General features: G+C 31.8%; 1 long non-coding RNA gene across 1 annotated transcript in view; it reads left to right on the forward strand.

Annotated features, from left to right (window-relative positions):
- Positions 1-20,417, forward strand: part of LOC122230287 — a 110,424-nt gene extending 90,007 nt beyond the window's left edge. The window contains exons 2-4 of the long non-coding RNA XR_006207368.1: positions 5,825-5,936; positions 17,262-17,375; positions 20,338-20,417. This is a non-coding gene — a long non-coding RNA (uncharacterized LOC122230287). The remainder of the gene's footprint in view (positions 1-5,824; positions 5,937-17,261; positions 17,376-20,337) is intronic.
- Positions 20,418-25,245: the final 4,828 nt, after the last annotated feature.

The raw sequence follows: 25,245 nt of genomic DNA on the forward strand, positions 1-25,245 counted from the left end.
TATTTATCCTGTTATATTTAGTATTTTAACTTTAGCCTGTAAAACATTTCTCAAGTCTTTTTTTTTATGACACATACGTTATTGTAGTTATATACAAAGGATCTGACTTATTGAAACATCCCTAAAATGAATTGTACATCCAGAAGAATCATAATTATAATCACACAATACTTCTTTCACTTGATTATTCAGACTGGGTTTCTTTTAGTGTGTCTGACTTTTTTCTTTTTTTATTATCTGTAGAAGTCATAATTAGTTCTGGTTCCTGGGTCAGTGTTTAATCACTATCACTATGTGATCAATTTATCGTATATTATCTGTATATATATATGATTAGATACTAGAATTGAGCATTTTTTTCTGAGCATAGCAAAAAGTTTAGCAACTTATCTCAAAAATATATGTAAGTTCCCTTTGAAAATCATCTACTACCATATGAGTATCCCTGCAAGTTGTTATAGATGAATTTATGTCTTAATGCTAAAGAAAGGAATAACATTTAAAAATTACACCTTTAATAGAGCTGATGGAAAAGAGATGCTATTAGATGAGAAACCAAATGCTGTTATGAAAAGATATGAAACAAAAATGGAAGTACAGTTAAGAATATTTAGTGGAGGAAAATATAAGTAGTGCTGTTATTAACATATAGTACCCTCTAAAATATGGATATGATGCTTTAAAATGAAAATTAAAATAATAAAAAACAATATGGTGAGACAAAATAACAAGCCGCAGGTTTTTGGATTATTGCATAAGTACATAGGAACAAGGTATCTGATGAATATTTTACTACTTTATTTTTCATTAAGAAAGCATACATACAGTGGTAAAGATTTGAGAATGAAAATAATAAAAGTGAATGTAATAAAACATATACTACCAAATCATAAATACTATTAATACTTTGTGTATTTTTCCAGACATTTTCTACATCATGCTAAAGATACATATTTGTAATACGTTTATTCACTGTATCTTTAACATTTTCCCAGCTCAATACATTTTCATCTATAGTTTTTCTTTAAATAATGAAACCATCCAAGAATTCCCTAACATCCTTTTACAGAATCTACACAAATCACTTCTGTTTGGGAAACATCAGTGTGCGTTGCTTATGGAAATTCATCCTACCCTCCTAGTACCTTGTTCATCACGAATTCTTAATCTTAGTGAAGAATCCTACCATAAACCCAGTAGTAACTCATGTTGAAACCTGGAAGGTGAACTTGACCCTTTCCCCTCCTTTAATGAGCAAAGGACTTGAATTTAATTGCCTTCTTAACCCACAATGGCATTAATGTTTTGAAAAATGACTTTCATCTAAAATTACTACGTCAACTTAATTGCATGTCATCCCACTACCCTTCAACTGATGCTTCCCTGTGCCGCTAGAGAAATTCTTCTAAAAATGGATCGTGACTCTTTTTGTTTGTTTGTTTGTTTGACATGCTTTATTGTTTCTCTTTGATTTTAGAATAAAATTCAAACCCCTGAAATATGGATTCCAAGTGTCTGCTGCTAGTGGGCTGCTATAACACATACCACAGACTGGGTAGCTTATAAACTGCAGAAATCTATTGTTCACAGTTCTGGAGGCTGGATGTCTGGGATCAGGGTGCCAGCAAGGTCAGGTGAGAAACTTCTTGTCACAGACTTCTTGTATCCTTACAGAATGGAAGTGGTGAGGGAGCTCTCTCAGATCTCTTTTCTAGGGGCACTAATCTCATTCTTGAAAGCTCTACCAGAGTGACCTAAGCACCAAGTACCATCATCATTAGAAGTTAGGATTTCAATATATTAGTTTTGAGAACACAAACATTTGGGGCATAGCACCAAGATTAATTAGGACCTATAGACCTAAGGTTCTTTATGACCTCAGACACACTAAAATTTCCTAAGCATCTCTTCCCTGGCTGGGAGCTTCATACTTTTTATTCTATTAGACTGAAACTTTTCTTTCCACTCTCACATGAGTTTCACATCTACTGAAAAATATCCTCTGAATCCAATTAGCTTAGGTTAGGTGATCCAATTGCATTTAATGGATATCGTGTGATTGTGTCTTCTGTGCTAGATTGTCAGCCCGGTGAAGACAGACTTCACATGAATGTATCTCAAAGCTTATCAGACAGCCAGGCACATAAGCACTCAATAAATCTCCCATTATTCAAACACCTTTTTAAGGGACATTATAGTTATTTTTATTTTTGACAGTTATAAACTATTATTACTAGTGTTATATATGCATATCTGATAAATTATTTATTATTTTCTAGAACTTAATATTGACCAAAAAAAATTGATGTTTGATACTTTTTAGGTAGCAAGCTCAGAGTGTGTTTAAATTATCACAGGAATCATACCAAGATATATGTAGAGCATGGGGTGGACTCTAAAAAATACAACACTAATATAATATTACATTTTATACCATTAGTGTTCCAAATTCCAGCAGCTTTTCAAAAGGATATTGAGTACCTTTATGTTATAATAAAAAAGAGAATGACAATTTTATATGGAGGAGAGAACAGAGGTCTTGGAATTAGGAGATTCTGATTTATCCTACTTTCAATATGTATATTAGCAAAGTAACAATTTACAGGTCACCTGACCTTTCCAAGACAGGTCCCAGTTTCCACCTCTAGTAATTAGGAAGTTGCATGAAGTTAACTATTAAATTCAGTATCTATGATAAAAGTTCTCAAAAGAGTAGAATAAGATTGAAATGGATATTTAAGTAGGAATATTCTATTATGAGCGTGTAGTTCTAACTGCAAGTGATTTGAACAATTTATCTCTCTATTACTGAAATTAAATGTCAGTCTAATTTCCCTAGTCATATGGTGGAGTAAATGTATATGTGTATATGTATAGTATATACATATACATACAACTTTAAAAATAGCACATTAGAGTTTAACTTGTGTTTTTTTTTAGTTTTCAGAAATTGCTGACTACAATTACATTAATAAATATAATTATCCATAACAAGATAAAGATATGTTAGCTAGTCCTTACTAAACTTCTATTTGTTTTATAAATATGATGGGTACTTAACAGAATATGATGCATAACTAGTATTTTAAATCATAATAACTTTATATTTTCTGATACATTATACCATTAGTATAAAGTAACTAGAATAAGAATATAGAAATAATTTTTAAATAATTTTAAAAGTCTAGGGGCACCTGGGTGGCTTAGTTGGTTAAGTGTTGACTTCGGCTCAAGTAATGATCGTATGGTCCACGAGTTCAAGACCTGCGTTGGGCTCTGTGTTGACAGCTCAGAGCCTGGAGCCTACTTCAGATTTGGTGTTTCCCTCTTTTTCTCTCTTCCCCTCCCCTCTCGTGCTCTCTCTCTCTCTCTCTCTGTCTCTGTCTCTCTCTCTTTCTCTCAAAAACAAATAATCATTAAAAATAAATTTAAAAGGATAGAGTCTAAATCACTTTCCATATATGTCATATATATATATATATATATATATATATATATATATACACACACACACACGTATATCTTCACAGAGACACATATATGCTTGTGCTCTGTGCATGTATATATCATAAATATGGAACTGTAGATATTTTCTCTCTAATTACAATTTATTTCATTAAATAAAGCAATAAAATAAGTAAACATCTTATTAAAAATATGTCTCTGTTAAAAAGGGAGGTGGAAAACAGAGGTATATATATTAATATATAGTATTTCCCTGAAAGATACATCTGTTACACGTTTTACAAAATCAGTGAATTATTTACTTTGTTATAATTATTAGTGAGGGTGGTTCCACATATTAATACTACATAAATCCAACTTTAATGTTTAGTATTCATTGAAATTTCCCTCATCCTTTTTTTTTATAAGTTTATAACTTCCCATCCCTACAGGTAAGTGTGGGTGGGAAAATTAGCCAAGAAAATAATGAGAAGGGAAAAATATGAACCTTAAATTTCTGTGTGTGTGTCTATGACAGGGAATCAGTTTATATGTATATTTCCTCCTTCAGTGTTTATATTAAAAGTTGGATCATAAAGTAGTAAGGTTAGAAGTTTGTTTGAAATGTATATAGGTAGGTATATGTATTGAACACAGTCTGAGAGAACATGCAACAACATAGTAATCGTGGTTATCTCTTGTTCGTAGTTTAATGTTGGAAATAGTTTTCCCTTCTGTTTATTTTCGTCTTCAAGTTTGTCCATACTGAAAATAGAATAGTTATCTGATTATAAGTTACAATAATAGAACAAAACTGTATGCAAATGAAAATTTTACTCCTCCAATATTGTATCCTACCTTTGTTGAGAGTTTGCTAGGGAAGAATCTGTGGCAGTGCTTCATTTACACTGTTTTATTTTATCCTAACAGAATTTACATAATCATTATTTCAATAATACACATAAGATGTTAAGTGTCTCATAATGTAAGATGAATATGATATCCAAAACAAATGTAAGGGAAAGCCACGTGACTTTAAAATGCATGAACTATTCATTATTGTATTGAACCTTCCAACAAAAACTTAAATTCATGAGTTTCCCCCAAATTTGTGAAAAGTAGTACTTGTTTCTGTTTTAAAGTAAAGTATGGTACTCAGACATCCAGATTATATTTTATTGTGTTTTCTGATATTAATTTTTTTGCTGATTTTTAAAAATATTTTTGAATTATTTTTCTGATTTTTATGTCAAATATTCCCTTGCTAAGATTATTAGTTTCTAAGTTAATAAATCCACTTTCCTTCTCTTAGTTTCTTATCTGTGTGAATTGCATTTCCAGTGTTCTATCAATGAGTCTCCAATTCGGAAGTTGAAAGGCAGCTCATTTGGTCATTATTACAAAGGAGAATCCATCTAGTTTAGTGAGGGCTTAGTATAATTAAAAAGTACACTGCTGGAATATGTTATGTATTTTTGTGTATTGAAGGTTCAATTTGTGTTTCTGAGATCAAAAGAAATTTTCTGCCACATTCATTGTACTAAGCTGAGTTTAATATGTTTGCCACAAAATAAAAATTGTAAAGTGAAAGTGGGCTTTATAACTTGAAGTGAATAGCTACAAATAAATAACAAAGAAAAATGGAAAATATAAATAGATTCTCAACTTTAAAATTGAGACTATAAGGTACATCTTACATGCTTATCATTACTTATCATCTTGACTTCTATAAATATGTCACTTGTCTTTAAAAAAATTGTTTCAAAAAAAAATAAATAAATAAATAAATTGTTTCAATGAGTAGCATGGAGCTCATCATTAATATATATATATATACGTATATATATATACGTATATATATATGTATATATATATATGTGTGTGTGTGTGTATATATATATACATATATGTGTGTGTGTGTATATATATATATACACATATATATATGTGTATATATATATATGTGTATACATATATATATATACACATATATATATATATTCAGCAAAACAAAATGAAGAACTCAGAATAAAACATCTTGGTAATTTTTTTAAATAAAGCCCCTTGTACATGAACATGGAAAAATTATATGAAGAGTTTAGAAGCTTGTAAAGCCACTCCCTCATTTATAATCTCTGCAGTAGGCAGCTTCTGGAATGGATCCCAGTGTTCCCCACCCGCCTGATATTTACACCCTTGTGTAAATCCCTCCATTTGAATATAGACAGGAACAGGTGACTTGCTTCTAATAAATGTTAAATGGCAAAAGGTATATTGTGATATGCTACTTCCAAGATTAGGCTTTAACAAATTGTGATTTCCATTGTGTTTTCTCTCTCTCTGTCCCTCTCTCTTCCCTTTTTGTTTGCTCACTCCGAAGAAACCAGCAGCCATGTTGTTATTTCCTGTGAAAATGTCCACATAGCAAGGAGATAAAGGATGATTTTGGCCAATAGTGTGCAAAGAACCGAATCCTGCCAACAACCACATGAGTGAGCTGAAAAGGGTTCTTTCTCTATAAATGTCTTGAAATGACTACTGTTTTCAGCTGCCTTGAAAGCAGCTGTTTGGGTAACCAAAGCCATCAGACACAGCCAGGCAGCGTCTAGCTCCCTGACCCACAGAAACTGAGATAATACATCTTGTTGCTAAAAGCCACAGAGGTCAAGGATAATTTGTTATACAGCAATTGATAATTAACGCAATTTTATATAAATTATGTTCTGAATTTCTATAATGACAGATTTCAACAGATGGTAATTTCCCATCAACTACACATACAATGGAACTAATTCAGGCAAATAAATGTACTTAGTTGCTCTTTTCCTGTAATCAATGGGAGTGAATAAAAGAAGGAATTTAGAAAAATGGGATGAAGTACATACGCATTTTCTACCAAATTAATAGAATAAAATTTTCCAATAATGTACAATTTTCATCAAAATATTTATGTACTGTATTATTTTTTCTAAAGAAATTAATAGAAGTTTAAGAGTTGTATATTTTGCAGGATGATTTGGCATTCTAGATGGATCGCTTTAATGTCACCATTATAACTTAGTTCTGATCAATAGTCTGCTTATAATTAGCTGGGCTTTATGTAACTAGTATTTGTCTCATGATGAAGGTGATGGATGAGATGATCTTTAAGATACATTCAATTATAAAATTCTGTGATTATAATTTCTGACTTCTTACCCTTTTATACTTTTAATGCTCGTAAAATTGTGTGAACTGAAGTATAAATTACCCTTGGAAATACAGATTAAATATAGATTAAGACAAATTTAAAACAAAACAAAACAATACAACTGGACTTTCAAAGAAACATAAGGCAATTTTTATATAAAATACTTTATAATTAAAATAAGATTAATTAAACTATAGCTACTATTTTGACTCATTATAATATTTCAGGCTCTGTGTTAATTTATATATTTACCTTATTATTCCCAATTATAGATAAAAAAATGATATTAGGTGACAAGCCTGTAGGCACATATTTATAAAAGAATGGAAATAAGGTTTAAATTCCATTTCCAAATCTTATAATGACAATGGGCACTTAATATGTGTATGTAATGTTAAAACGTTTTATTTTGTTTTAATTTATTAAAAACACTTTAAATTTTGTGTTAAGGAATGAAATATGATTCAAAAACTTAATTCACTACATTAAAATTAATTAAGAACAACCAGACAAATCTTCATCAAGTAAAGATTAAAATAAGTTCTTATAATTATAGTAATAAAAGTTAGTGTTTACATTGGAAATTAATGCAGAGATTTGATAAAAGATGTATAAATAACTTGTAAAAGAGTTGCCAAAATATTGACATATTTCTTACAAATAAGTAAAAGTAAAATTGGATCATCTCTGAAATAGTGGGCACAATTAAAGCTATTTCCCTCTAGTCATAGTGAAGGATCATTGCTTTTCCTCTTAAAGTACAAATTTAATTAAGGTTGTGTTTAATTTAAATATCAAAGTTTTTTTTTAAGCAAATAAATCCAATTCATTTTAAAGAGCAATTTATGGGCTGGGTAATAAGCGTGACACACTGGCTCCTCAGGTGAAGCAGAAAGATAAAGATGGCTATATTTAATTTTTAAGAGATGTGACACATAACATAATAACTGACCTCAAATAGGAAATCTCTATGATTATATAAATCAGAGAGTTCTCTGCTATGAAATAAAGCCTCCTGGGTAACTAATATTCTGAGAGTTAGACTGCTGAAATGGAAAAAGCAAAGCTGACAGGCAATGAGATTAAGCAAAGGGCATAAAGGTGCATATCCTAATGCTTAACTTCAACAGCGATACAGTGTAACAGAGGCGCCTTCTGTTTTAATGAACTTTCACTTACTATGTTACTATTTCCAAGTATTGTTTCATAAATGGAAATAAGTTTTCATAACATGTATTAACATGTTGGAAATTCACCAAGAAAAACCCAGGTTTTAAAAATCATATATTCATTATGTTCTTTCAAGAAACATTGAAATAGGTATGACATAATTACTATTTTCATATTTTACTCTGTACCATTTTACTGGCAGTTAAAATGACATCCTATATCTTGTGCAAGGGTAAATGGTAGCATGTGCATAGTTAATTGAACCAGTACAGAAATTGATTGGTCTTATCAGTTCGGTCATCATAATTTTTATCTGATCTTTTGAGAGGAGGATGGTCAGAAACAGTGGAGCAAACACTTTAAACCCAAAGCTCATTTCACTGAATTAAGAAGCAAAGCTGACTGTGAGAGAGCTCATACTTTGAAGAAATTAAGCACATAATTATTAAGTGAATATATTAAATCTAAAGCATCTACAATCTTTGAAATGTTAAAATATGTAACCATTTACAAAACTCTCAGATAGATATAATCAAATCACACTGGAGTTCTTGATGGTGTGGTATATTGTGATTGATGACACTTTCGTATTAACTAAATATGTACCACAAAGTAAACAAAAAGATCTTCCAGGTGTATTTTCAACTTTTTGTTCTTTCATTTTCATTTTTAATATTATTTGTTGAAAATTTTAAAGCCCATTTCCTCAGATTTTTTTAAGGAATGCAAATGCACATTTCCATTGAGAATTTTAGAACGCCTTATTATAATTTTTCCATAATTCACTGTTATTCTGTCCTATAATTCAATAATAGGTCCTGCCACTTTTAGTACTAACAAATGTGTCTACCTATGCTATCAAGTATTAAAATTATCTCCTTAAGGTTGTGCTTTAATAGCTGTAAATCTCACCAATTATCCTATTAAATTGCTAACTTAAGACAGACAAGGCATATAATTCAGGAACTACAGTGGCTCTTGGTTAGACTGACATTTTGGCTCATTACGTATATAAATTGAATTTATCTGATAGTTCAAGCATTCTACCTTCTCAATAGTTGACAATTTTGGCCTATGATTTTCTGATAATTCACCTGTAAATATACCTATTGATGGCTTTATACTTTAGCAGCTTCTTTGCCATCATGACTTTTTATGCTTTTAAAATTGTCACTTATCATCTAGCAAATTTGTTTTTTTTTTTTGTATAAGGTGAAAACCAATGAATCAAAATCTTTCTACTATGTATGCAATTCTTTAAGAAAATGAAGACAGTTTAACCTGTGGAATGGTACAAAAAATTGATTTAAAAAATCTCCCAAAGAAATAGAAATATGATGGTTTTTTGAGGGAGATACTTAAAGGCTAACATGGAATTCTGCTATTAAATCAATTTGAACATCAGACTCTGTCTGAAAATACATTTTCCTTATATTGGGCAGAATATTAAGATGGCCCTTGTTCAGTGCTATGCCCATCAAAAACCCAATAGCATTTATAGAGAAACAGAGAAAACAATCCTAAAATTCATATGGAATCACAAAGTATCTCGAATAGCTTAAAAAAAACCAAAACCAAAAAACAACAATAAAATGTTTAAAACACATTGGCCTTCCTTGGTGATGATTTCTTGAATACGAAAGCAAAAGCACTGATAACACAAAGACAGACAAGTGGAGCTACATTAAGCTGCAAAGCTTCTGTACAGCAAAGGAAACGACAAATGAAAAGACAACCCATGGAATGGGAGAAAACATTTGCAAGCTACATATCCGATAACTGTTTAATCTCCAAAACATATAAGGAACCCCTACACTCAATAGCTAAGAAACAAATTACTCAATTAAAAAATGGGCAAGAATTGGTATAGACATTTTAATAAAAGAAGACTTAGTAATGGCCAACAAAGACATTAAGAGGTGCTCAGCATCACTAGTCATAGGGACATACAAATCAAAATCACAATGAGACATCACCTCACACTTGTTAAGGTGGCTATTTTATTTAAAAAATATATACATGACAGCAAATGTTTGTGAGGACATGGAGAAACTGGAATCTTTGTACACTGTTGGTAGGGATGTGAAATGGTATATCCACTATGGAAAACACTATGGAGGTGCCTCAAAAATTAAAAATAGAACTACCTTCTAATCAAATAATCCCATTTCTGGGTATATTCCAATGAAAATCAGGATCTTGAAGAGATCTGAATGCCCATGTTCATTGTAGCATTATTCATAGTAGCCAAGATATGGAAATAACCTAAATGTTCATCTGTGGATGAATGGATAAAGAAAATGTGGTACATATATTCAATGGAGTATTATTCAGCTTTAAAAAATAAAATCCTGTCATATGCAGTAACATGGATGAACTTGGAGGACTTTATGCTAAGTGAAATAAACCAGTCACAGAACAAATACTACGTGAATCCACTTACATGAGGTATCTAGAAGAGTCAAATTCAAATAGAATGATGGTTGCCAGGAGAAATGGGAATTCATTACTCAACAGGAATAAAATTTCACTTTTGCAAGATGAATTAATTCTAGAGATCTGCTTTACAACATTGTGCCTATAGTTAACAATACTGTATTTTGTGCTTAAATGTTCATTAAGAGTGTAGATCTCATGTTAAGTGTTCTTACCACAATTTAATAAAAAAAGATAGCCTTTGTAACCTTTGCCTCTGGTGTTACACCAATGATTATTTTATATTACATGGCAAAAGGGAATTTTGAAGATGTAGTTAAAGTTACTAATTTGTGACTTCACATAGAGACATCGTCTGAGTGGGTGTAATCTAATCCCATGCATCTTTACAAAGCGGAGAGTTTTCTCAGGCTGGTGGCAGAAGAAGAAGTCAAAGAGATTTGAAGCATGAAGAGGATTTAATCCGCCATTGTTGCCTGGAAGATGGAGGTCACCATGTGACCAGGAATTCCTATAAAATCTGAGGGTGGTCTCCAGTTGACAACCAGAAAGGAAACCAGAGCCTCAGTTCTGCAAGCAAAAAGACCTGAATTCTACCAACAACCTGAATGAGTTTGGAAGCAGATGCCTCTAGGTAAGAACCCAATAGATTCCTTGTTTAGGTCTTAGAAGGCCCTATGCAGAGGATGTAGATGAGCCTGACCAGACTCCTAATCTACAGAGTTTTCAATACTTTTATAGGAAGATCCATCAGCTTTGTGGACTATGCTCTTACTTTGGTTGCATCAGAGAAATTTGAAGAAAAGAACACATAGCTCTTGAACTTAGACTAAAGTAGCAGAGAAATGGTAACAATAAAATATAAGTTACTGTCTCCTAAACCTAGAAAGTATTTTTCTCAACATTTGAATATGTGCACTTGCTTGCGTGCACATGCACACACATACACACACACACTTTATTCTCTACCAAAAGCTGCAAGATTGATCTTCTTAAAACCTTGCTTTGATTATGCCATTATTCTGTTCATTATTCTGTTCATCTTATGTCATTAATCGTCCTGCAGTTACTTTCTGTTTTCTACAAAATAAAAGTTTATTCATTGTTCTGATAATTAAGCACTCATAGGCTATCAGGCAAGTTGTTGTTTTTTCCCCTCGGCTACAATTTTAGAGAATGAATGGTCTTTCTATTCTATTAGGTCAATTTTTTTTTGTCCGTCGCAAACATTAATACTTCCCTTGTCATATATACACTTTATTATTATTTCTTCACTCAAATTATATTAGTAAAATATTAAACCTTCTGTGCAAGGATAGAAATAACCAAGAACTGAGTAGATAGAATGAGGGAAGGAAAAGAACATATAAACACTTTCATTGAAGAAGAGGATTAAGATGTATTTCATTTGTTTTTATAGCCTGGTCATTCAGTTCCTCATTTATTCCATAAATACTGATTGACCACTTTCTGTATTCTAGGAGGACACTTGGCCAGGCATCTTCCTGAGTATAAGGAAGGCATTTCCTGAGTGTGTGTACATTATTATACTGGAAAATGTTTAGTAAGTGATTTATCATTATTACTTACTGATTACATACACTAAACACATTCTCCTCTCTGTGACCAAATTTTTGCCTATATTTATAACCATTCCAAGTTTGAGACATTTATTTTAGTTGCATATTATAAAACAAAAGGAAGAAGAAGAGTTTTTGTGTCTTACATAATTGAAAAGTCAGGCAAGGAGAAGTTTAAAGGCTAAATGATGTTGTCAATTCTCTACTCTTTTTCCCCACCCCTGGACTCCCATTTTCCTTGATTTTGCTTCCTTTTATTCATGTAAAGGTCTGGATTTAAGCCAATTTGGATGAAAATATTAAAGAAGCCTAATAAGGCCAAGCCTGATGGCAAACTGCTCTTTCAAAGACTATATCTCTCTCCAGAAATCTCAACAGTTCTTTCTTTCTCAGAATCAAAAATCATAGAGGAAGTCTGGTTGACACATTTGTGGTCACTTTTCTATGAATATATCACCTTGTCCAGAGGGCTAAGATTTTTAGCTGGATCTGGCTCACTTATTCTTCCTTGTATCAGGTGAAGACAATGTACCAACTCTCACCAGGAAAGAGGTTTTATTACTAAAATAAATAAATAAATAAAAAGGAAAAATGGGAAGCATATATAGTTACAAATCTACCAATTTCCATTAGAACTTACTATCAGCCAATATAATGTATCTACTTTGACTTGATAGTATTGGGTTTCATATTTTTTATTCATGTCATTTTATTCACATACCAAACTTTTTTCCATTTATATTAGAGTATGCTGTTATCTATATATTCTTTATCTTCTTCACTTTTCCAAATCCCTCTTATCTATGAAATTATAGTTCAAATTATATACCCTCTATGAAATCTTTTCTACTCTTTGTAGGTTAAAATGATCTGTAGTTCCCTTAACACTTTATGATATTTAATATTGCTGGTTTTTTTGTATTATATTGGTAATGTCTTAATGCCAATAAAACCTTAGATGATAATGTATCTCCTGGAATGTGATTGCATATTAGAGAAATAATGGCTTTCTTATGGTTCTCAAAAAAAAAAAATTCTTAATCAGAAATGGCTTTCTAAACAGAGTCCTACCCATGTATAGATACATGTGGATACATGCAAAGCTGTCTTGCCTTGCAGTGGAGCATTAGATATGACTATTCAAGCCCCTGAGGTGATTTTCTTTTAATTTTACAAAAAAAAAAAAAAAAATCAACTTATTCTGACACAGCACTTAGAGCTGCTTGTGTCTGTCTACTCATCACAACAAACTTCTCAAGACATTTTCTAAAAGATTTTTGTTTTGTGTATCATATTGGAATTTGAAATATACATAAAAGGACTTTAGCAAATTTGTTGATTTAGAGCATAATGTCCAGAGAATACCAAGTACCAGTTAGATGAAAGTGGACTTAATTAGATGAGTTAAAGAGATATTTAACAAAGGCTTGCTCCTTCCTAAAATGTTAAGTCTGCCATTCAAACGAAAGCTCCTTCATCCTGGGATCAAAAAATTTAAGTATAATGATTTCTAGATTTCTACAATGTGTGAATAAATGAAACAAAATCATTTTTGACACTTTCTAAAATCCCTGATAAGACAGTCTATATTAGAAAAAGCAGAGAAGAAATGTGCCAACCCATATTCCAAGTTCACACTCTAAGCTTTCTGTTAGATCATGAGTAATTAGACATCTGAGAGATGCTACTCTCATCTTTTCTGAAATTTGGAAGCTTTATTAGATGGCATGATATATTGCTTATTCAATTAGTTTGTAACTAATCCAATGTGATTAGAAGAGCTAGTGACAGATTTTGCCCTCTGAAGTTAAAAAAAGGTAGGGGGGTAATATTTCCTACAGATATCTTAACTATTCAGTTAAATAGAAACAAAACTAAACTTAAATTCTTCACATTAACGAGACAAAAATAAATGCATAAATAATGAAAGAAATAATAAAAAAAGAAGAGGTTAAAATTGCTCTATAAGAGAAATGCGAAACCAGGGGTATTTCACATTTTGAGCATATATTTTTAATTATGAGCCAAGAAATTTCTCTAAGACAGGATTTTATGCAGAACTTGTAAATTAAAATCTTAGTTTTCTTATAAAGTTGTCTCCTTGAGTTCTCCAGATTCTATTAAATAAAAAAGAGTCAAACATTATTTTGGGATCAAAAGGATGAAAGAAAAACTGATTACACATTAGAATGGTTTGTTATGACTTTAATAACTAGAAAAAAATACTGAATTATTTATTTAATTTTGATCAATAAAAATATTGATTGAAATGTTTAAACATTTCCTAACTGGTTAGATAAATACGTGTTTACATACATAAATATTTGCACATATATAATTCCTTTGGAAATTTTCTCTAACAGTATGAACGTTTTAACAATTAAATTTTGTAATTGTATAATTAAATCTGTATTCTTTCTCAGTTTTTTTGCAAATGTATAGAAACTAGTGTTTCAAAATAGGGTTATTCACAAAATCATTTACATTTTATGCTATTTAAAAGAAAACATTGGTTTTTTCTTAATATAATCTTAAACATTTAATATCAACCACATGATATATTTAAAATATTTTTCTGAAATATACCTAGGAACACTTTATTGTTTCATTACCATATATTACATTTTTATATACTATAAGAATTCTCCATTCTTCTCATGCATTTTCCTATGTTCTCATATGTTTTATTCTTAATGATATGTGAAAAAATTTATACTTTCATATTTGTATTTACTCAGTATTACAAAATAGTTCCAATTAGTGCCAAATATCTTAAGTATTACAGTTTTTTTTGTTTTTTTTTTTTTGCTACCTTTAAGAGCAGCATGTCCTGGACTTATTTACCATCTCAGAAGAGTTTCACAGAAGGACTGGAGTACAAAATAAGGCTTATTTGGATGAGTTTTAGTTTTCTTTAAATATGCTTCTCTATTTTATCGCTATCACCAAAATTGAACATCCATTCTTTCCACTCAGTCTTTAGTGCACTTTGTTTCCCATTAGGCATATAAAATTTTTAGCTTAAGTACCGTATTCTAAAATGTATTTTTCTTAAGTAGACTTAATAATATATTTCTAAACCTTTCCCCTGTATTACCTTCATCTGTAAAACTGACTAAATAGTCACACTATGAAATTGATTACTTTGGCAATGAGGCAGAGCATAATTTTTGATTTTTAAAGATAATTCTCTGTCCTGGCACATGGTAGCTCTATTACCTAAAGTACTTCTATTTTTCATATTGCTAGATCCTCAAAATAGGGGGAAAAATCCTTTGTTATTTAAATTCAAATATATTTATCATTAATAAAATAATTTTCTATATCATCATTATGTATTACTATAGTAATGCATTATAGTTACAATCAGTCTTCTGGGATGGTTTTGAATGGCCAAGAACTGGATTTATTCACTATGTCACTGATTCATTTGTTGTATTTGTGTCAGTCATTCAATATTTATGGATAACTTAATATATAACAAAGTTGTGTACCATAATTATCTTGAGGTCAAAACAGATATCTTTTTCCCTAAATAAAGTAATTATGACTAGGCCATCAACCTCAAGTAAGAGGAAGTAAATTTATGCTTTTAATATGAATAATGTTGTAAACAGTCATAAAATATTCTGTACTAGGTAATAATTACTTCTAAGCTTATACTTCTATTATACACTGAGAGAAAGCTAAATTAAAAGGGATTAATATCAAAATGGAAAGTAAAATGGAGCCTTGAGTTGTTAATATTCTTCTGTTAGGTCAGGGTTAAACTCATTAGTAAAGCAGTATTATTCCTATTGTTACAATAAGAAAATTAATACTTCTCCTATACCCAAACCACTATATCACATATTCTTCATAAATTGTATCTGCTTTTAGATTGTGTTGGTCAAATTTTTTATTACAGCTTTTTATTTGAGTATATTGGCACATAATGTTACATTAGTTTCAGATGTACAACTTAGTGATTACACAAGTTTACACATTATGATATGTTCACCACAAGTGTATCTACCATCTGTCCTGTTGTATCACCTCTACAAAATTACTAACTAGATTCCTTACGCTGTGTGTTTTTTTTATTCCTGATACTTATTCATTCCATAATTGAAAGCCTGAATCTCCCACTCCCCTTCAGCCATTGCCCAACCTGCCACCTCTTTCCCCTTTGGTAGCCATCAGTTTGTTCTCTGTATTTATAGGTCTGATTCTGCTTTTTGTTTGTTAGTGTCCATTAGTAGACAAATGAATAAGGAAAATGTGATATATCAATCAAAGTGAAATAAGTCAGACTGAGAAAGACAAATACCGTATAATTCCACTCATACGTGGAGTCTAACCAAAAAACAAACAAACAAACAAATACAAATGGATGTACTGGTCAAATTTTTGTTGAGATAATAGTGCATTACAAAAACTCACAAAAATGCCAATGGCTACAAAACAAGCATTTATATCATACTAAGAGGTATGCGTGTTGGTTGAGATTAAGCTCATCTCATCTTAGTCAGCAAGGTACATCTGGGCTAGGCTGAACTCCAGTCTTTGGTGTGAGTCCAAGTCACCTCCATATATCTTCATTGTTGAAACATGGCTGAAGGTAGAATCCAGGCTGAAGCTGCCACATTCATCTGGGTCCTGCGTCTAATGGCAAGTAGCAAAACTCCAAAAGGACAATGGGAAACTGGCCATGCCTCTTATGGCTTTATTTCACAACTTGACCTACTGTTACTTCTGTTTTCTTTCCATCTGCCAAAGTAAGTCACATGTATAGTCAATGAGGTGTGTGAAAGTATAATGAGCCCACAAGGAAGCCATGGCCAGGTTGGGCAGAATAGAAATAATTTGAGGAAATAATACAGTTTACCACACATAGAAGTGCCTTGAGTTTTAATGCCAAATAAAATGTAAATTTACCAGTGAAGACGTTTAGCATACTAGTGCATTCAAATTTTTATAATTATCATTTCACCAATGAACAAATAAAGTATTTGTAGATTCTTCAAATTGCCATTAGTGCCTTTATTTTGATGAAGGAGTCAACATTTAAAATATCTCTAGAATAATAGAATGCTAACAGAAATAGAAACCAATCATATACTGAGGTCACTTTTGTGATAAGAGAGGTAATTATTCTTGTTTTACATTAGGAAACCTTAAGATGATTGCCTTTAGAGAACATTATTTGAGGATTGTTTTAGTTTTTTAATTGCTGAGTAACAAATTACTTTAAGCTTTATGGCTTGAAACAACACCCTTTTCTTATCTCACAGTTTCTGTCAATGAGGACAGGCATTCTCAGCTGGGTCTCTGCTTAGTTATTCACAAGGCCAAAGTCAAATGTTGAGTCAGGATGCTGAGTTCCTATCGGGAGGCTCTGGGGAAGACTTCTCTTTCACTCTTTCTTGGGTTGTTGGCTGAATTCAGTTTCTTGTTTTAAGATTGAAGTTCCTGTTCCCTTGCTGGCTGTCAGCTAGGATCTGCTTTCAGTTTGTGGATGTCACCTGCATTTTTTTTTCATATGCTCCCTCCATTTTCAAGCCAGCAACGACATGGTATGGATCCTTCTTGTACTTTGAGTCCTTCTGACTTAATCTTTTGCCAACAGTGAGAAAACTTTCTGCTTAAAAGGGATCTGTCAGTCATGTTATTAGATTAGTGCCACCTGAATAATTTCCCCATTTTATGGTCCACTCCTTAGTAATCTTGCCTACATCTGCAACATCATTTTCCATGTAACATGACATAATCATGGGACTAACACCTGGAGGTAAAGGTCATGAGGGACATCTTAAAAATCTGCTTAACATAAGGAAAATCCTTTTTCAGACACATTTGATATTCAAATTCTTTTAGTAGCAGAATTACAGATTAGTCTTTTAAATACCTTTCCTCACAAAGCTATCAGATTTCCATTTCTCTAGGGAACTTTTTCCAGTTTGCTATTCAAATACACCAGTTAAGTTTTCTCCATTATTATGAAGATTTGCATACATATTAGAGAGATTGTCATTCATTACCTTTTCATCTTTTTGAAAAGACATAGGCTGACTTGGTAGACAAAAACTAACATCTTTAAAGGCACAAAAATATTACAATAGTTTCCCATGAAATAGCAAGACAAACACTCAAAGTTATCAACAGGCATGTCTTGTCACTCCTTAAAGAGAAGAGCTAAACTAGTTGAAACTGAAGTTTAAATAAAGAATACCTAATGTAATATAATCACTATAGAAGTGTGGAATATATCCAGGGCCTTTTTAGACATAATTAATCCATGTGCTTATACAGACTATAAAGCTTAGTAGAAGAATCCAAGCCAAGGGATGTCCAGACTCTCCCACAAAATGGTATTTAAAAACAATACCAGACCTTTAAAATGGGATGCTGAAAATGTTCCAGTTACAGAGTAATCCTACTGTTACATAAACGTCTGTACATCTAGAGCAAGATACTACCACAGATTAATATTAAACACATAATAACTACAAATGCTTCAAAAAATGCCGGATCAATTAACTTGTAAGACGTGTTTTAAAACTTTCTATCCTCTCCTGAAGCATGAATGACCATAATTGTAAATTCAAGGCAGCTTAACAAGCACCCCATTTTCCCATGAAATATAGCCTTTTGCTTAGAAAGTATGAAAAAAAATATCACTTACTAGGACATGAAGAGCTTCTAAAGTAGTCACTAAATGGCCACTGTAAATATAAGCAGCAAAGTTGGCTGGCTGTACAATTTCTAGAGGCTACCTACATTCCAAATAATGTGACTGCTGCTATTTTTATGCCAGCAATGACATGGTAAATCCTTCTTGTGCTTCAAGTCACACGGTCTTCATCCTGCCTAGCCCCCATTGATATCAGTCTAAGCCTTCTTCAACCATTCTTTAAAACATACATGGCTACTCCTGGTTGGAATAAATATCTGGTCTTTTGTAGTCAAAGAATCCCAGGCTCTCGTGTCACCATATTGTTCATCCAATGCCAAGTGCAAATGTTGAGACCATAGTCAGTCACACACTGTGCCTCCTCCCTGAGTGAATGCTGAGATGGTACTGCCCCCGTGTAACTTCGGGCTATGTCCACCACCAAGACCCAGGCACCACTACTGAGGGGGCTTGGACACAGCTAAAGGGTGCCATTTGCATTTTATTTAGAGTTGTAAAATTTAGTATGCAAGTATTTTGACATAGGGAAATGTGTCAGTTCAAAATCCAGACATGAGTCTTGTACATAACTTCTTTTATACTTTTTTCTTGGTAAGCATCAGTTCTGTGTAATTGATTTTAGGTCATAATTTTACTTAAGGTAACGATGTCAAATTTTTGACCTACTCATCTTACATGATTGTTTTTGTAGGCAGTCCCTCTCACCACCTAATTTTTCTCTGTCAGGGATCATGCTTTCTCCTGAACAGATAAAATACAGATGCCATGAGGCTGAAAAAACCTCAGCAGTATACCCCTCCGTCCTCCAATACTTAACTCTGCTATTGCCTTGCCTACATTTAGTTTGCCAGTGGAGGTCATCCAAACTATAATTTATAATCAGTTCATCACCTCATCAGCTTTCTTCACTTACTGCATTTAAGCATCCATTTTTACCATTCCATTGAATGACTCATAAATGTGACCCCCATAAACTTACTGATTGTTCAATCAAATGGATACATTTTAATTAGTATTTAATCTCCCTGAATCATTTTTTACCATTGGCATATCTTTCTACATTGTGATTCTACCCTCTTTTTATGAGTCGATGACATCAATGTTTTACTCCAATTTTTCTGATCATTCTTTATCGTGTCTCCATGGAATGATCTTTCTCTGACTATCCTCTCAGTGGAGAGTCCCATTACCAATTGTACTTCAAGTTCTCTATGACCACAACACACATCCACTCTCAATTGTTTTATTTTTATTTCTTCCTTATTTTCTTATAATTATCAATGCTAAACTTAAGTTTGTATCACTTTTTTTTTTTTTTTTTTTAATTTTTTTTTTTTCAACGTTTTTTTTTTTTTTTTTTATTTTTAGGACAGAGAGAGACAGAGCATGAACGGGGGAGGGGCAGAGAGAGAGGGAGACACAGAATCGGAAACAGGCTCCAGGCTCCGAGCCATCAGCCCAGAGCCTGACGCGGGGCTCGAACTCACGGACCGCGAGATCGTGACCTGGCTGAAGTTGGACGCTTAACCGACTGCGCCACCCAGGCGCCCCAGTTTGTATCACTTTTATCAGTTGCAGAGAAACATTTCTGTGTCAGCCATATACTTACTGGCTCCATTGCAGGATTCTTCAATCATATTTGACCTAATCCTAGACAAACAAGAAAAAAAACATACAAAATTTCAGTACTTCACTATTTCTCTTCCACGAAAAAAAAAAAAAAATCGAAGGAATTAAGTTAAATTTTGAAAAGTAAATAACTTAAAGAATTGAAATTTAGAGATACTTGAAATTAAAAACAACACTGAATAATTTGAGAAAAAAATGTTTGCGTTTCCTTTAAGATTTAATCGCTGATGGATGAGAATGAATGCCACCTGGAAAATCTATAAACTGGGCTCCATGGAAAGGAAATGAAGCATAGGAATACTCATATTAAAATGTCATCACATTATCACTCTTGTTCCGTTAAATTTTGATCTATTTTATTCTAAGGTGAGATATTATGGTTCAGTAATATCTGAGGAATGGATAAATAAAAAGTGATATATATGATAATATATGTATATTATCATATATGTTATAATACATATATGAATATATATAACAGAATATATATGTATATATGTATGCACACACATCAGAATATTATTCAACCATTAAAATGAATGAAATCTTGCCATTTGCAATGATATGGATGGAGCTTGAGAGCATTATGCTAACAAAATAAGTCAATCAGAGAAAGACAAATACCATATGATTTCACTCATATATGGAATTTAAGAAACAAAACAGATGAACATGGCGGGGGGGGGGGCGAGGTGGGGAAAGAGAGGCAAACCAGGAAACAGACTCTCAACTATAGAGAATAAACTGAAGGTTGCTAGAGGGGAAGTGGGTGGGGGATGGGTTAAATGGGTGATGGGTATTGAGGAGGGCACTTGTGATTAACACTGGGTGTTGTATGTAAGTCATGAATCACTAAATTCTACACTTGAAACTAATATTACATTGTATGTCAACTAACTGGAATTTAAATAAAAACTTGAAAAAATAGAAAAAATATCATCTGAGGATATTTGTTGTAAGAAAAAGTGAATTTTAAAATAGTATTATTTAAATACCTAGGAAAAATAGAAACTTTTTTTTAGAAGAAAAAAAGGCTTTTTGAGGAGGTTAGACTGATTTGAAAGAGTAGAAATTTCAGAGATTCTACAACCAAGGAATTTATTTAAGTATGAAAATAAGGAGACAATATGAAAATTATTAGGGGCACTTAATCTTTGCTCTTCTACATTAAGAAAATAAAGGCTTCAGTCAGATCCCATTAAGTGTATATGGATATTTCATATTTTGAAAAAAAGTTTTGTTTCTTTAATATTTTATAAGCTAATTATATAAATATCTTTAGTAAAATTTGGCACAACCGGCACATGAGCATTTTAGCTTTCATGCTAGTCTTACTTTTCTCTAGAAGCAATGGAATGAAATAAGGTTTCAGAGAGAGAGCAATCCATCATAACTAAATAAATAGAAAATAGATATTATTACTTTCTTCCTTGTGGTATGAAATCTGGTCCAGGTGAAGGGTAAGAGAAGGTGATCATGACTATGACCTATAGTCAGTAAGATGATGTAGTGTTTTAAATCTACTAGATAACCATGTACATCACCCCTCTATCAGTTATGGCAGAAGTTTTTAATGGAAAAGAGAAACAGAGTAAGCATTGAAAGACAAGCCGATTAATCCTAGTAAGTCTAAAGGCTCATTACAGAATGTATCTAAATGATAAGGCCTACCTTCCTTGTATTTATTAAATTATAATGTAACAATTATGATTAACCAAAAAAAAAAAAAAAGAAAGAAAAGAAAAAGAAAGAAAGAAAAGAAAAAGAAAAAGCATTCAATCAAGTAAACTCAGTGTGTCTTTTTTGAAGATTTTATGTCACGATTGTACATAAATAATTATTTATTTTGAGATTCCTATTTTCTAAATTGTAAAAGGATACTGAGAATGAAGAATCTGTGCACAAAGCATAATAGAATTTAAGGGAAAGACCACTATTTCTTCTTGCTGCCTACACACCTTAAGTGATCAGTCTGCTCAGATATCAAGCAGTACATATTTAGCAACCATCTAAGAAACCACAAAAACTATAGATATTTTAGCATTTTAGACTTGAACAGGACTTAAAATTTTAGTTTGAGTAATTTATTTGGGGAATAAAGAAACAAAAGACTGAAAGAATCAAGTGCAATATGAAATATCCTATAACATTTTAAGATAACATGCATTCTTTGGTTTTGCAGCTAGTGCTATTTTCCATACTTCAATTGGTTTGGTTTCCCTTTAAAATAAATAAATTTAAAAAATCTACTTTGCAAAGGAGTAAAAAACAAAATTGTGATCTCTCATGCTGCCATGGAAATGTCTAATTGCTACTTTTTTAACGCAAATTAATTTTCTCATATGCTCAATTTAAGTATCATCCAATTTTCCTCTCTGTGGCCTTTTGCTTAAGGAGTAATTACATTGCTGACATTTTTAATTAAAACAGTGCTATCTATTTTAAAAGGCATTAAGCCTGCCATTGATTTCAGATTCTGAATAAAATTTTGGTTGATGAATCAGGATATGTGTCTTAATACTCTATGAAGCCTATATGTAACAGTCAACAATTAACTTGCATAGTATTCAGATAAAAATCCATTTTTAAAAATTTAATAACATCATTTAAAATTAGTGTCCTAATACAATGAAACAGATTTTCTTAATGTGTACATATTTGTGGTCCATTCTGATGAAGCTATCATCTAACAGTTTTAATTTACAGTCAGATAGAAATTTAGCATTCTGGCATTTTGGGGAGCCTGAAAAATAATCTATGACTTACTATGTATTTATTAAATATATTTCCAAGTTCTGGAGAATGTTTCAAACTCTTAATGAGGAGGAGCTGTGAGCCACTTCCAAGTACAATGAGAGCATTAGTAGTGTTATGAAGGATGCTGCTGGGCAGAATGGTGGGGAAGAAATGTGCAATTCAACCAAATGGACCTGTGAATTCTGAAAGTGAAGATAATAATTTCACTGGACAAAACGAATATTAGTAATCTGTAAATGAGGACAAAGCAGAGATTTAGCAAGGCCTATAGCAAAAAAATCTCACTTAGAAAATCCCTAAACCAAGGCTCTGATATCTAAATAAAGGTGGCTCTTAATGTAATGTATATGAACCTGTATTATAAAGTGAAAAAGAAAAAAGAGAGAGACAGAATAGGTCTTAAAAGTTCTAATCACAGGAAAAATATTTATAACTATGTATGGTGATCGATATTAACTAGTCTTATTGTGGTGATCATTTTGGAGTATGTACAGATTTGGAATTATTATGTTGTACACCTGAAAAATATATATTACATGTCAATTGTATCTCAATAAAAAAAAAAAAAAGTGAAGAAGTGTCCATGATTAATCCTTGTAAGTTATGTGTAACTTGACTTAGGCTTCAAAGATGATTCTACTCTTAATATCTACCATAGTAGACAGATAAAGTCAACCAGTATATTTTCGTGAATAAAGGGGAAGATATAGTTCTTATTTCTATTTACCAAATAGTAAAAAGGGGCTTTAAAACTAAGGATATCCATGCATTATAATGTCTGTGGTTACCTACTTACACCCCTCCTAATGTATTATTTGTTCTGTAGTCTTCACATACTGAAGTTATATAGGCTTAAAGACTTATTTTTATATATGCATTATATATATATACAAGTATATTACCTGCATTTAGTGTTTAAATTAGTCTAAATATTCCTTACTTACAAATTATCTAGTGTTATGCAATTTCAGATATATTATTGAAATGAGTCCTCTTTTTAGATCTTAGATAAGCATCAAATTTATGATACTAATTATTTCATTATCTTAGTCTTCATTTAACATAGACTTAACTTTCCTCCAATAATTTCCTTTGATTTAAATTTTCTCCACTATTAAGAAATTTGATGTATTCCATGTATGGCTGAGGGCTGATTTTTCCCACTATGAAAGATTATAGGTGGTAATGTATGTTTTCAAAGATTTATTTTTTTCTTTCATTTGAAACTCTTTTTAGCTAATTCTCATATTTTTGAAGCTCCAGGCATTAAACAGTGGGTGGAATTTAATGATGAAAGCAGCAGATGTTATTAATGCAAATACATCAGCTGCATCAAATTCCTATTTAGAAGATGTGATAACTGGGCAGGGGTAAAATCAGGTCCTTTATTATTTTGTCATGACTACTTTTCATATTGACAGAACACAAACAATTTTCTGCCCATTAAGGAATTTTTTAGAAGTGATAATGATGAGGTGAAGTAAGAAAGAAAAAAGTAAAGAAAAATACTAAATATATGACTCACAAATCAACATTTGTATAAAAACTGCATATGTCAATTTTTGGCCTTACTAAGGAATAACAGACTTTGGTAAGAAATACAATTGATGGAATTAAAAGGAAATCAACTCTGATATTCATCCAATATAGCTAAGGAAATAATAATTCATTTCTAAGCGGTCTATACATTTAATGCAATCCCTATCAAAATACCAACAGAATTTTTCACAGAACTAGAACAAACAATCCTGAAATTTGTATGGAACCACAAAAGACTCCAAATAGTCAAACCAACCTTGAATAAGAAAAGCAAAGCAAAGCTGGAAGCATCACAATTTCAGACCTCAGGTTATATTACTAAGTTGTAATGATCAAGACAGTATGGTACTGGCACAAAAATAGACACATAGATCAATGGAACAGAGTAGAAAACCCAGAAATGAACCCATAACTATATGGCCAATTAATCTTCGACAAAGCAGGAAAGAATATCCAATGGGAATAAAACAGTCTCTTCCACAAATGCTGTTGGGAAAACAGCATTTGTGGGAAAACTGGACACAACATGCAAAAAAATGAAGCTGGACCTCATTCTTACACCATACACATAAATAAATTCAAAACGGATTAAAGACCTAAATGTGAGACAGGAAACCATTAAAATCCTAGAGGAGAACACAGTCAGTAACCTCTCTGATATTGGCCATAGCAACTTCCTTTTTAGATACGTCTCCTAAGACAAGGGAGAAACAAAAGCAAAAATAAACTCTTGGGACAACATCAAAGTAAAAAACTTCTGCACAATGAAGGAAAGAATCCACAGAACTAAAAGGCAGCCTTTGGAATGGGAGAAGATATTTGCAAAT

This window comes from Panthera leo, chromosome C2 (assembly GCF_018350215.1).
Source record: "Panthera leo isolate Ple1 chromosome C2, P.leo_Ple1_pat1.1, whole genome shotgun sequence".
NCBI classification, from domain to species: domain Eukaryota; kingdom Metazoa; phylum Chordata; class Mammalia; order Carnivora; family Felidae; genus Panthera; species Panthera leo.